The sequence below is a fragment of the Dreissena polymorpha genome, chromosome 2, assembly GCF_020536995.1.
Source record: "Dreissena polymorpha isolate Duluth1 chromosome 2, UMN_Dpol_1.0, whole genome shotgun sequence".
In the NCBI taxonomy this organism is placed as follows: domain Eukaryota; kingdom Metazoa; phylum Mollusca; class Bivalvia; order Myida; family Dreissenidae; genus Dreissena; species Dreissena polymorpha.
The window spans coordinates 60127847-60141429 of record NC_068356.1 but is presented as its reverse complement, the minus strand read 5'-3'; the positions used below and the strand labels follow the sequence as shown (position 1 = coordinate 60141429).

Below are 13583 nucleotides of genomic sequence, written 5' to 3'. Positions count from 1 at the left end.
CGGTATTTTTCTCAATAAATACGCGAAGCAGAATTTAACAGTTTAAAAAACCCGTAACGGATATCGAGTGCGCGAATTTTCTCGCACACATGCTGCAGATGTGCGTGATCTTTGAAAAAATAGCGCGAATCGCGCGGTCTAGAATGAACACTGAGCAATAATCTTCGGATACTGTATATGCACTTACGTCATACTAGAAATGCAACAAATGAAAAAAATGTTCTACATGATTGGAGAATTCATAAATAACTCGGTAAATTCCAATTTTTGCCTTGAAACTTTTCTAAAAATAGCTTATGGAATTCCAAAATTCGCCATAATTTTTTACCAGATAGAAGGTCCGGCAATATAAGAATCATTTCCGGATTTCCCAAATTATTATCGGAAAAATCCGAGGACCGACGGTATTTCGGAAAGACTGTGCTTAATCCTTGAAATGCACTTAGTGACCCCGTGACCTAGTTTTTGACCCGGCATGACCCATATTCGAACTTGACGTAGATATTGTCTTGATACAACTTCTTACCAAGTTTAGTAAAGATCAGATGAAAACTACTTCAATTAGAGAGCGGACACCATGCTTAATCCTTGAAATGCACTAAGTGACCCAGTGACCTAGTTTTTGACACAGCATGACCCATATTCGAACTTGACCTAGATAATGTCTTGATACAACTTCTAACCAAGTTTAGTAAAGATCAGATGAAAATTACTTCAATTAGAGAGCGGACACCATGCTAAATCCTTGAAATGCACTAAGTGACCCAGTGACCTAGTTTTTGACACGGCATGACCCATATTCGAACTTGACCTAGATATTGTCTGGATACAACTTCTGACCAAGTTTGGTAAAGATCGGATGAAAACTATTTGAATTAGAGAGCGGACACGAAGTGTGACCGACCGACCAACCGACCGACGGACAGTGCGAAAACTATATACCCCCTTTTCTTCGAAATGGGGGCATAAAAATAGATGAGCTAAAAATCACCCAGTCACTTTTACCAAAGACCTATAAAATATATTCCATGGGTCTTAGCTTTTACTCACTCAGGACTCAACTTACATATTTATTTTTTTTAAATTAATTATTAAGACACATAAAATGCACTGAATTTTAATACTAATCGATAGTTATTTTTTTCACATATCCCGGCATTATTACAAATAACTACTTCTAATATACATTTTCATAGTATGTGGACGTTTCAACCCCAAAACCAAAATGGGGGTGAAACGTCTAGGGGGAAAACGTCTGGGGAGGAAACTTCTTGGGGGGGAGGGGGGGGGGGGGGGAAACGTCTGCCACCCCTGTAAATAAACTCTGACATTCACACACAATTTTTAATACAAAAGTTTACATTGATATGCCTAAATAATTTGTTAAATATTGAGAGTGGGGAATGTTATCAAGTTGATTTTTCTAAAAATAATCTAAATATGTATGTTTAGATCGTGAACATGCTTTAACACTGGTGGCCGATTTTTTACGTACACGACCAGTAACTTTCAACCTGTGAAAAAACAAACATTTTCCTTCTTTAATCATTCTGTCTTAAATCATCATTTCATTGTTACTATTATGTTATTTAAATAAAAGCACCAATTAATAAAAAAAAATAGTATTGAGTTATTTATCGAAAGTTTACTTTCAATAGTTACATTTTAAATTCAATCTGTATTTTTTGGGTTTGGTACAATTTCCTAAAAGAATTCGTTTTAAAAAGCTCAGAGGTAGCTTATTCATGCCCCTTAATTCTTTACCATAGGCATAGCATTAATTACTCAACTCAAAATTAATATACAGTTTGCAAATATATGCCCCTGATGTTATTAATTGTAAGCCAATAATAGGTGTCATTTACACCTCATTGTGAAATTGTAGGTATACCACCTCTATAAAAACCAATTTACCGAAACCTCCACAGCATTACTATATAAATACAATTTACCGAACTTGTCATTTACTGAAACCTCCAGCACCCCTTAGTACCACATAAGAATACGTGTTCAAACCTATGAAAATGTGTAAATGCTATCGTTTAGAATAAAGGTGTGATATACATGTTGAGCAATATAGCAACTCATTTTGCTGTAATAAATTATTATACTATCTGAGAAAATAATAACTAGTACAACCAATGCGAAAGACATCGGACCTCGGACAAATCCGATAAAATTCGACGAGGTCCGATAATATTTCCCAAATTGTCGGACCTCGTGTCCGACAAGAAAAAAAAAAAACAATATGTAAAACTTTGATTAAAAATGAACACGAAACTAGGAATATTAAAAAAAGGTCTAATTCATGTTTATTTTACTTCGATAGATTATTTAACTTTAAAATCAATTTTCCAACCAGTCGAACTGGCTGTCTTTGCTGGTGACGTAACAAACTCCAAGCGCGATTCTTAGAACCAGTTAAATATTGCACATTGTTTCGTGACGTAGGCGACGCATCAATGACATCATGGTTGAATTAAATTTTACTGGTTTCGAGCATTGTGAACAGTATAAGTCAAAGGAAGTCAAGATGGCGACGTCCGTGCCGAGACAAGCAATTTTTGCCGTGTTATACCCTTTATTACTTTTTGTAATTTGTGTATGCCGCTCACTTCTCAGCCATATCAGCAAGAAAGTGATTAGCGTTTAATTCGTACTAATATTCGCTCTATATATCGACTTTACTTGCTACGGAATTTCTTAGCTGGATCACAAAATTACAGCTCCCGCGAATAAAATTCGTAGCGAGTCAAGTCGAGATATGAAACTAATATTAATACAAAATAAACGCTAATCACTTTCTTACTGATATCATGATATGGCTGGAAAGTGAGCGGCATTTAAAATTTAACAACTTTTAATAAAACGGCGAAACATACTTGTCTCGGCACGGACGAAAAACGAGGTCCGATAAAATCTGGCGAGGTCCGACAAATTTTAAAAGTTATCGGACCTCGTGTCCGACAAGATTTTTGCGTCTTTCGCATTGGTTGAACTAGTACATGGGAAAACATCTTCAATTAGCATTAATGTGTGTGGTTCTTGTTGTAAAATACTATTACTATGACATTGACACTGACAGTTAATGTAATACCTGGATACCTGGAATGTTGGGCCGTAATTAAGCTATGCTGTAGTGGCCCCTGTGATAAATGGTCTCTTCTTTAGAATCTCTCTCTGATGATTACTATTTTGTTAAAACTTCTCTAGAGTGCGCTTAGTAAATTTAATTGTTAATTTATCTTAAATTACAGACGGGTTAAACTTTTTAATGTTCCATTTTTCAGAATTTAGCAACGATTTAAATTGATTAACACTTGTGGCAGCTATTGTTGATTCTTCCAAACTGTTCCAGTAATAAATTGATCTTTGACTAAAGGTGTTGAGTCTTACATTACTTTTGAAATTCTTGTCTCTTAGTTTCAAGTGATGACCACGAAGATTATCCTCAGCCAGATCGAACAATTTTTCCCAGTTTAAATCATCCAGCTTATGTAAAGATTTGAAAATTTGGATCATATCTGCCCTGTCCCTTCTGTACTCAAGTGTGACAAGTCCCAACTTTCGAAGTCTCTGGTCGCATGGTAGATGTGCCACCAATGGCACTAGTTTAGTTGCACTTCTTTGAACATCTTCAATTAACTTTATATGTTTTTTTAGGTGAGGGGACCAAACACATGATCCGTATTCTAAGGTTGGCCTGATTAAAGCCTTATAAAGAGGTAGAAACATTTCTACATCCAGACACTCAAAGAATCTATGTACTAAGCCAAGAGTTCGCTGTGCTTTATTCGTAATGTTTGTAATGTGTTGGTTAAAACTTAGCCGCTCGTCAAAAGTCACACCTAAATCTTTCTCATTTGTGACTGCTTCAATGGCTGTATAATTTCTGTCCGGGTCTCTCATGGAATAGCGAAAGTCACTATTTGAACTTCCAAGGTGAAGAACTTTGCATTTCTTTGCATTAAATGTTAATTTCCATTTATCACTCCAGTCACTTAAGTTGTCTAGGTCAGATTGAAGATTATAACACTCCTCATTTGTTGATACTGGTGAAAAAAGCTTTGTGTCATCAGCAAAAATCTTAACAATTCCTGATACTATGTCAGGTAAGTGATTGATAAAACACAGAAAAAGTATCGGTCCGATTACACTGCCCTGAGGGACTCCGCTAACTACATCTGTCCATGATGATAAAGTAGATCCTAAGCGAACTTTATATCAAATAGCTTTTTATTGGTGATTAGTCGTATTTTATCTAATTAAAATTACAGCCAAACAATATATGCAACAACAAATAATAACTACAACTAACATGATTGTAACTGACAGTCAGTATACTCATATAGTCTAATGTTACCTAGAAAGTTGACAAACTGAGATTTCAATCGGCAGCCATGTTGAGAAAAAGTAGTGCACAAATAACAGGTACCCACATTGTGTCACATCGGTCTTACTGACCTGTGTGAATGCGCGCTAAGCATTGTGGGAAACGGACTTTTTTCCATCATGGCGTTGGTAAACATAATAAACACGGAAGTGAAAAATGGTAATTAATTATTATCAAAAACAGGCCCCATCAAAACGGGCCAGCTGTAATATATACATGGATGCGGTTTGTGCTTCAAAAGGAGCCACTTTTCATGTCAGTCTATTGTTTGTAAGAATCACTAAACACGTAACTTAGACTAACTAAACACGTTGCAAGACTGAATGATGAATCTTCGAAATAGTAAATAAATCAAAATCATAAATAAATATTTATAATTAAATACCTGCTGAAATTTGAGAACGTAAACGATTTAAAATAATCGCTGTGAACAATACAAGGAATCTTACATGTAGGCCTCATGTGTGAGAGGATTAATCAGGGATAAAATAAATGGAGTTCAAAGGATCCAACATTTTGAGGAGGACGTCATGGTATCTTGGACATTTGGCACTTTCATATATTTATTTAGTAGATACTGAAAATGCTTAATGTGCTAATTGCAACATCAAAGACGAGCAGGTGAGATTTTTACAGCTTTATTTTTCTTGACATAATGTTGTATGTTTTCCATTTAATTTATATGGCGCTCTAGTCTTATTTATAAGACGCGCAAAGAATTTATAGATACTTTTTATATGGGCTAAATTCTTTGCTCCAAATATTACCCATATAAAAAGTAGCTTAATATTTAAGAGCGTCAAAAATTTGGACTAATGGCGCTCAATTTTAGCTCGGCTGTTTTCGGGGGAAACCCTAGGTATTGTCATAGCTCGTCGTCAGATGTCCACGTCGTGCTAAAATCTTTACATCGGCTCTAATATCAAAGTGCTTCCACCTATCACATTGAAACCTCACATGTATATGCATCGTGATGATTTCTACACGCCACACCCATTTTGGGGTCACTCGGTCAAAGGTCAAGGTCACTAACCTCTAAAAAATTCTTTTAATAAATAATTTATTCAAAACTGCACCGCAGCCTAGCTTGGCATCCATAATGTGGTGCTCTTGTTTATATATAATTTTAAAAATGTATTAATAACGAGAATAGTTTATGCATGTATAAATAAAAAGATACAGCCATGAACAGTGTGTTTTAATTTTTAATAAATATGCTTTGATTGCGTATATGCAAAACAATGAAGTCCATATATTGTTAACTGATTTTAAAATGTTGAATGTCACACATTATGTACCAGTCCGTTTATGTACCGACACTTTATGTACCACTATCTGACACTTTATGTACCATATTTATAATATAAAGAGATAACTAATTTAATATGAATGTGTGTTATTGATGAAATGTATTTTGTGTGATAGTATTTATGAATTTAGACTTATATATTGGCCATAGATTTTATATTTTGTCAGATTGTCTAAGTGTCACTGAGTGTCTTAGTTTAATTAATTAGCCCAAGTACATGTAGTACTTAATAAATGACTTATTAGTCTTACCTGAAATTGAAGTAAATTATAAAAATTCATTTGTCTCTTATCTTATCCTGACTAAGTCTAAAATGTTTGTATTATATTGTATAATTGAAATGTGATACTTTGAAGAGAAGAGAGAATGACCATAATGTTCAAACTGTAAAAAAATCAAATTATTTCCTTCTTTAGACTTTAATCATGTTTAGAGAATGACCTTAATTCATTAGGACTGCTATGAATGAATGGACAATAACACCTATATTTTATGTAGGTGGTACATAAAGTTTCGAAGTACCGGTAGTACATAAAAGGTCTGGTCCATGTACATAAGGTGTTACACCCTAAAATGTTCATGGTATCAGTGTTTCAGTAATGTAGTGTTTCTTATTATGTATTGCTTAGGTTGTTTTGTTTCAAATTTGCATTTATTTTACAGCATTTTCAGTCATTTTGTGAATTCCATGTTTTTTGTAATAAGGTGAATTATGTTGTACATAGCGTCAAATATTAATTCATGGTCGCTATGGTGTAGAGAATGATGTCCGCTGGGCGTGGGTTCAATCAATACTCTGGGAGTTCTCATTATCGTCTCCATGGACAACAAGTTCTGGTGTACCAAGTAGTAGTAGTAGTAGTAGTAGTGGTGGTGGTTGTGGTGGTGGTGGTGGTAGTAGTAGTAGTAGTTAGTAGTAGTAGTAGTAGTAGTAGTAGTAGTAGTAGTAGTAGACTAGTAGTAGTAGACTAGTAGTAGTAGAAGTAAGATCAGTAGTAGCAGTCGTAGTTGTTGTTCTTGTTGTAGTAGTAGATAATTAATTAATTAGTAGTAGTAGTAGTAAGAGTTGTAATGGTTGTGTTTGTATTTGTATTGAATTCTGATAATACAACACAATGATGCTGCTGCTAACGATGATGATGATGAATATGATAATGCTGCTGCTGATTGTGATGATGATTATATGATGAGACTTTGGTATTATAAAATTTGTGAGGTTCAAACACAAAACGTGTTGGGTAATAAAACTTCTCATTTTATGACAAAAGAGCTAGATTTAGAGTAAAAAATAAGTATAAAATTCCCTAATAGGAAAGCTACCATTAAAGGACCATGACTTGTGGGCTTCATCAAAAGCAATGTATGAAACAGTTATATCTCTTTCAAATGCACTCAATATTGCTGTTCCAATTGATATGCTCAGAAATGCTTCTGGATGGGCATACACCAATGAGTACTTTCCTTCAGTTATTTCTTCTAAAGACACATTAACAACACTGTCGCCCTTAGCAGGAATTCCGGACGCTCCCCCTAAGATGTTCCCTCCCCAGACATTTCCCCCATTTTAGTTTTAGTGCTTACATTACCCCACCCCCCACCCCACAATAAATTTATAATGGTTTGGTTGAAGCATAATCTTGATTTATTATCAAAATGATTTTTTTGCTTATGTAATCTTATGTAATTAACTTTTTATATGAAGCAGCTTGTTTGTTGTTTTCTTTGGATTAATCATTCATTATTTTTGTTAAACTGTTTAAGGTTCATGGGGGGATAAAATTCATTAAAAATTCGCTTTGGTTTTTCTTCATTAAATGTGGTACAATATGGTCAAACTATATATCATTTTAAAGCTAAAGACGGATAGAATAACATAAACACATTTTTGACATTCAATATTTGTGTGCTTTATTCATATTTTGGTTTAAAACCAATACATTTTTACACTAATTTACAAAATCTCAATCTAAAGTTAGGAAGGATATGCACTACCTTAAGTTGAATAAATCGCTTTGTATTTTGATTGATTTTGTGGATGGTATGATACGTTGATGTACAAAATTGGTAGCAGTTTGAAGGAAAAACATCCTTTAAAGCATATATGTATACATTTTCAATGTGGCACTCTTCCTTTAGTCAAATTTGAGTTCAATGCTTGGGGTCCCACATTTTTCAAAATGAAGCCTCTACATGAACCTTAAGGAGTGCATGTAAATCATTAGTAAGACGTGCATGTTGGTGTACTAGAGGAATACATGGGATATTCTCAAAATCTTACACATGTTGTTTTTAATATAATTAAATAGGATCAATTGATGAATTAATTCAGTTTGAGTCAACTTGGGCTGGGTTGTGGAACTATAGTTATTTGTTGTTTTTAATCCAATTAAATAGGGTACTATGTAACTGTCAAAGAAAATATGCATTCATACGCATATAAGCCAAGTTTTGGATGTCACTGATATTTTCAATTTTACTAGTACCTAATTAAGACAGAATTGGACTTTCCTTGCAAAGTATTTATTATTAATAATAAAATAAGCTAATGTAATCAAAACATATTGATATTTTAAAAATTTAACTCAATCATATTAATAATATTTAAATTAGCCCCAAAAAACTAGGGCAGGTAGATAGGAAGAATTTTTTTTTTGGAAAACCAACAGTGTTGTCAGTGTAAAATATTTGTAAAGCTTCTTCAATTTCAGTTTTACATTTTATGACATGCAACATATTCTATGCTACTTTATTTTACTATGGTAAGTCATTAAATTGTTATTTATTTTTCAACTATATAATGTGCTAATCTCATATAATGAATTACTACCCCATTTAAAGATAACACCTAATCTAAATTCATTAATACAATAGTTATAATTGTTTTATTGTAACATACTATTCCACTAAAAATGACCATCATAGAACATCAATGCTGTGCTTTTACTAAAATTTTCATTGATCTCAATTATTTAAAGAAAAAAATCTATCAGGCACTTATAAAAAAATATATAATTAGGGTGTCAAAATTTAACAAACTGAACAAGTCAATTTGAACTTCTCTTGCAATGCAAATGGAGCCACTTGAAATACCAAATTGTTCCCATACTAGTGGGCAATATAGCTATGACATTGTGTCTTTTCAAAACATGCATCAGACACACCTTCTGAAACTTTTTAAGCGGTTTTGAAAACGCCATTTCATTGCAAACTTTCGTCAATAAAGGATACATGTTGTTATACAACCGAAAGTGATAGTACAGTTTAAAAAAATGAATAAAGAGCGAAATTGTTGAAAACTTACGAAAATTTTAATTGATACTAACATAAGACCGTAAGACTGAACAAAATTATACTTAACTTTTAAATCATAACATGAAAGTTTACTTATAAAGCAAATTCTTCATTCATCCGCGGACTTCTTTGTGTCGTAGTCATAAATGCCTCCAAATGGAGGTGCGTGATGCGTCTAAGTATAGAGGTGACAATAACGTAGTGACGTCACCATTTATGTATAGAATGAGGTACCCAATCTGAACGCATCGGACAGTGGGCTACACCACACCGTCGCCGTTATGGCGGAATTGTCCGAGGAGTCCCGATTGAACAGGTACCAATACATTCGCAATCGTGATACATCGGCTATCTCGGATTCCTCCGTAAGAAATAAATCGTCTGCTGATCCAGAGTGGTACCAATACAATCGCACATTCTCGGCCCTTTCCGTCAAACATCGGATAAGAACTTATGATAATCTGCGAGGGGTACCGAATGGTACCAATAGTTATAGGTTACATTATCCTAAACGGAAATGGAATTTGGGGGGTTACATTGCAGTCACTTTGCCATTTAGCACATATGATGCAGGTTCTGGTGCATAAGATTTTAAAAATGCATTTGAAATGATGAGCTTTGGTATCAGTTTGAAGGTACATGTGTAAGTCACAGGGAAAAAAAGGCCTGATTTGTGCATTTCTTTGTATGTTGGTGGTTGCCAGCCTCAATTGGAGGGGATGGTGTTTGCCTTCAAGATGGCAATGCCGGTAGGTGTCAAAACCGGTTCATATGTTCTAAGGTAATTATTTTGAGTTACAGCGTATAGAATTTTTTCAAATGCAGTTTCTTGTAAGCTTATGAAACCACCTTTCCAGTCATGTAAAGTGATATATTGACTTATCGCTCGGTCAAGGTGAAATTGGAGATCAAAGATTGCAAATTCTATATATAACAAAGAAGGAAATTAATTGGGGTCGCGTAACCAATAAGTTATAACACGTCAATCAAATGAAGATTGATACAGTAAATATTCTTTACAAAGATATTATAAACGGATGAAGAATTGTTCTTAAAATTAAATCTCAAGTTTTTAATCTATTACGGGAACTGTTTTGCGTTTGCTTTAAACACGAGTCAAGAAGACCACAGGTACATACGGTCTTTGAACCAATAATTACCGGTTTATGTTAGCAGAAGGATATGATTTCCATTAGCGAATTTGTAAAAATATAAAATATATGTGTAGTTATTATACTCAGACGTTAAAAGTTTTTTTCCGAGCGAGTATCATACGTTTTCAAGTATAAGGCGTGTGGATGAGTGCAATGATACACTACATATGTGGTGCTATATTTTTTGATAGCGCGCAATATATATGTGAATAAATTCTACTGAGCCATGCAAGGTTGTCATTGTTTGAGTGAGAATCAAACTTTGCCAAGTTTAAGGTATGAGAAGGAGCTATACAATGCGCTTCAGAGCAAAAACAACACATGCGCCATGTCTATTTGGTGATTATGTGTATCGAAACCATGAATCGTGCACTATCTTTTTGGAAATAATTGACAATGGTTTCTGGAAATATATGTGTATAAATTATACTCAAACGCGCAACGTTGTCTGTCCCCGAGCGGGTACAATCCAACAATACGCTACGGGGCATGAACAGAATATGTACAACATCTTGTTGGTGTTATATTTTGCGATAGCGCGCAATGTGCAATATCAAGTTTGAATTACATGACCCTGGTGCAAAGACAATATATATGTATACATTTTCAGGGTTCGCCAAAACCGTCGGCCCGCCGGTCCTGACCGGCAAATTTTTCTAAGGACCGACAAGTGATTTAAGATTATCGGTCCGACTGGCCGACACAATCGGATGAAAAATGGTTTCAAAAAGATCACTCAAAGTGTATAATATGCTATTGGATTAATAGAAGGTAAATGCTTTTTATTCAGTTTCTGTCAAAATCCTTTTTTTCTTACCTTTATTTTGATGTTTAAATTTGGATTAGAATTGACTATCACATGCGAGTTCAAAATCAACGGTCTTTGTTAAAAAAAGCAACCGAGTGCGTCCGCCATTTTATTTGTTCCATTTAATTTCTCCACAACAAAAACCGCATGAAAACTTGTTTCAACAGGCATTTGTGAGCATTTCTGTTAAATAATTTCATTATTATATTGTTCTGAGAAGGATATATTTTAATTTACACACCAACAATTTCTGCAATCAAAATTAAATGTTTCACCCGATGTACTTTATTTCGGATATTTTAAAATTCGGACATAGGGATATTTATGTTTTGATTTCTTGTTGATAGTTTGTAGCAATATGTTTTGTGTTATTTCAGACAACAAGAATGGATGTAGGTAATTATCATGGGCCTTTCTATCAAGAAAAAGGTGTGAAAGACATTCATTTAATTGAACCTGGAAATCAACCACCTCAGCTAAGAGAAAATATTTTAACAATAGGTGTTGTTTTAGAACTTGTGAAATCGGCTAATAAACAGAAATTAAAGTCATCCAAAGTAGTGTGAATGGGTGTGTGCAATTAAGTCAAACTTGATTGGATGTCACCCTAACTTTTCAAGAACACGGATTTGTAGAGCTATGCAGGCTATAAAACAGTTTGACAAAAAGAAGTCTAAAAAGAATACCTTTGGTTTATATGTGGTTTATTATTAATATAATAATTGTTTAGTGATATCGACTTTGGACATGTTTTTACTGTATTTTAATGTGATCAAAACCAATAAACATCAAAAAGGTACTCTCTTTTGTTGTGTTTTGCTGTTATAGTTAAGTCGGACAGTGGGACTGACAGAAACTGATTCGGACTGACAAAAATTTCAAGTCTGTCAGTCCGAATGACTGACAGATTTTTCAAGTTTTGGCGAACCCTGCATTTTGCTTAGATGTGCAGCGATGTCTTCCTCTCTGCGATTATTTACCATTGTAAAGTTAAAGGCGTGTTAAGAACTCATACAACACACCTCGGCGCAAAAACCAACGCACGTGTAATATCTATTTGGAGTTATATTTTTCAATAGCACGGGTGAATAGCACAGAATGTGCGTAATCTAGTTGGGATTTCCTGACCAGGGTGTATCGGACATTTATTAGGCATGTGATTCAGTAAAATATTTCATTTCTGATCATTAACATCACTTGTGCTCTATCATTTTGGACTTGATTTTTTCCATAGTAAAAAAAGTGCTATATCTATTTTGAGTTATATTTATCCTCAAACGCGCAACGTTGTCTGTCCACGAGCGGTTATTAACCACCGTGCAGTCTGAGGCATGTACATGAGTGCAACAATACACTATGGGACATTAACAGAATATGTGCAACATCTTTTTGATGCTATATTTTGCGATAGCGCGCAATTGTGCAATATCTAGTTGGAATTACATGACGATGGTGTAAAGACAATATATATGTACACATTTTGCTTCGATGTGCAACGATGTCTTCCTCTCTGCGAGTATTTACCATTTTAAAGTTAAAGGCGTGTTAATAACTCATACAACACACCTTGGAGCAAAAAACAGCGCACGTGTATTATCTATTTGGAGTTATATTTTTCAATAGCACAGAATGTGCAAAATCTAGTGGGAATTTCCTGACCAGTGTGTATAGGACATATAAAAGGCGTGTGATTTAGTAAAATAATTTCCTTTCTGATCAATTTTGAATTGCATGACAAAGATGTATGGCAGGGCTATATATATGTGAATAAATTCTACTGAGATATGCAACGTTGTCTTTCTTGGAGCGAGAATCAAACTTTGCCAAGTTTAAGGTACGAGAAGGAGCTATACAATGCGCTTCAGAGCAAAGACAACACATGCGCCATGTCTATTTGGAGATATATGTGCCGAAACCATGAATCGTGCACTATCTTTTTGGAAATAATTGACAATGGTATCTGGCAATACATGTGTATAAATTATACTCAAACGCAAAACGATGTCTGTCCCCGAGCGGGTTCAATCCATTGTCAAGTATTAGGCATGTGAATGAGTGCAACAATACCCTACGGGACATTAACAGATATGTGCGACATCTTTTTGGTGTTATATTTTTCGATAGCGCGCAATGTGCAATATCTAGTTGGAATGACATGACCAGGGTGTAAAGACTATATTTGTACACATTTTGCTTAGATTTGCAACGATGACTTTCTTTTAGCGATTATTTACCATTGTAAAGTTAAAGGCGTGTTAATAACTCATACAACACACCACGGAGCAAAAACAACGCACGTGTATTATCTATTTGGAGTAATAATTTTCAACAGCACAGAATGTGCAAAATCGAATTGGAATTACATGGCCAGCGTATACACGCATACATTTTGCGAGTGATTGAATTAAATATTTCCTTTTTCAATCACAACTAGCATAAATAGCACATATGCAATATCTATTTAAACGTGCATTTTGCTATAGTATGCAATATGCAATATCTATTGGAATAACATGACAACGACGCAAACGGGCTGAATATGTATACAAATTCTTCTAAATTGTGCAACGTTGTATCGCCAAGTTTGATGCTTATGAAAGAGTCATACAATGCACTTCCGAGCAGAAG

General features: G+C 34.5%; 1 protein-coding gene and 1 long non-coding RNA gene across 6 annotated transcripts in view; one reads left to right on the top strand and one right to left on the bottom strand.

Annotated features, from left to right (window-relative positions):
- Positions 1-4438, bottom strand: part of LOC127867238 (uncharacterized) — a 169570-nt gene extending 165132 nt beyond the window's left edge. For all 3 annotated transcript variants that reach the window (XR_008043390.1, XR_008043389.1, XR_008043388.1), the window contains exon 1: positions 4364-4438. This is a non-coding gene — a long non-coding RNA (uncharacterized LOC127867238). The remainder of the gene's footprint in view (positions 1-4363) is intronic.
- Positions 1-13583, top strand: part of LOC127867217 (uncharacterized) — an 84850-nt gene that overhangs the window by 35119 nt on the left and 36148 nt on the right. Inside the window, exon 1 of one of the 3 annotated variants that reach the window (XM_052408264.1) lies at positions 9622-9742. The exons of the other annotated variants lie outside the window; for them this stretch is intronic. The gene's annotated coding sequence lies outside the window, so the exon portion shown is untranslated. Of the gene's footprint in view, positions 1-9621; positions 9743-13583 lie in introns of those variants that run through there. 3 annotated transcript variants of the gene reach the window in all.